Genomic DNA, 1328 nt, shown 5'->3' with positions numbered 1-1328 from the left:
TAGCAGTAATGGAAGAACTCTCTGTGGACCAAGAACAAAATAAACATCAGAAGTCCACCAGCGTTTAAAAGTTTTGGAGAATGCCAGACCCACTTTGTTCCTCCCCCGGTCTCTCTGGGCACGTCTGCGCTGGCTGCCCTTCAGCATCATCTCCCCCGTAAGGCTGGTGGGCAGTGAGTCCCAGGCGGGGCGGAGAGAGACAGGGAGGGGTCCCACTTCTCATTTGGTATTATTCCACAGTAGAATAATAGGACCTTCCTAGAGAACTGTTGTAAACTCTATTTTTTTGTGAAGTACATGTTGTATGGATGTCCCAGATATTATGATGAATATAATAGTTAATATAATTGCAGTGAAAACTGTTCTCATAGTGTGCCCTTGACCAATGAACGCAGCCTTCTGGAGTTGGTGTTCAAATACCCCACTCAAGCATCATCTCCAGAGGCATTGCTAGCTCTATAGTTCAAGGCAAGTGGTGGTGTGTACTATTATGTAATTATGTGTCCAGATCTGTATTTGCTGTAAAAAATGTCAAAAGTGATTTAATGTTCCTCTTGTCATTAGTCATGGCTCAGTCCTGAGTGGTTTTAAAAGTCTGTAAGGATGTTTATAACTGTACCCAAGGCTTTTTAATGCTCAAACCCACAGAGAATATGGTTGTGGAGCTTAGCACAATCTTCTTGTGTAATTAGTGCTACAGACACACAGTACATGGTGCATTGATATGCATCGTAATTTACAGAGTTTGATATGAAATGGTTTTGGTTTGCCCTGTACAAGATTTCACCTGTGAGAATCATAGGGCACAGTTACCCATCTAGAAAAGGACGGTAACTGCATGTGCACTGTAACTTTTGTGGAAAGCGACCTGGCAAGAAAAGTGTAAATATGTGTGGATTTTGATATTTGACAAAAAGCTGATTGAATATGTGGTCTTAACACAGACACACCATTGAGAAGTGCTTAATGAATGATGTCAACAGAAGATGGCATTGGAGTGACTTCCAGAAAGCTTTATTGAGGTTTGTAAAGAATAGGAATGAAGCCATTTTATATTACTGTATTTGAGAAGAATATCTTTAAAAGGATATGAAATTGTACCAAAGAATCTGTTGGTCATTCTGAACAGATGAGTTAGTAATACAATATTAGCAGCAGTATTAATTAAACTGTTTCTGGACTAATAAAGATCAGATGTGACATGTTTGTCGGTGTATTGCGCATACAACTTGAGCCAGACTGCCATTAAAAGTAAATGTAGTAGTATTGTTTTCCTAAACCTTTTCACACAAGACATTGGAACAAAAATATTACAAACTTCCTCTATT

At 39.2% G+C, this 1328-nt stretch overlaps 1 protein-coding gene across 1 annotated transcript in view; it reads left to right on the top strand.

Moving 5' to 3' along the window:
* LOC119588717 (ras-related protein M-Ras-like) overlaps positions 1-1263 on the top strand; it is a gene marked incomplete in the record, with an annotated part of 28774 nt that extends 27511 nt beyond the window's left edge. Inside the window, 1 exon segment of the mRNA XM_037937355.1 lies at positions 1-1263.
* Between the last annotated feature and the right edge of the window lie 65 nt (positions 1264-1328).

This window comes from Penaeus monodon, chromosome 24, assembly GCF_015228065.2.
Source record: "Penaeus monodon isolate SGIC_2016 chromosome 24, NSTDA_Pmon_1, whole genome shotgun sequence".
Lineage (NCBI taxonomy): Eukaryota > Metazoa > Arthropoda > Malacostraca > Decapoda > Penaeidae > Penaeus > Penaeus monodon.
The sequence above is the reverse complement of the archived record's forward strand: the minus strand, read 5'-3'. Positions and strand labels throughout refer to the sequence as shown.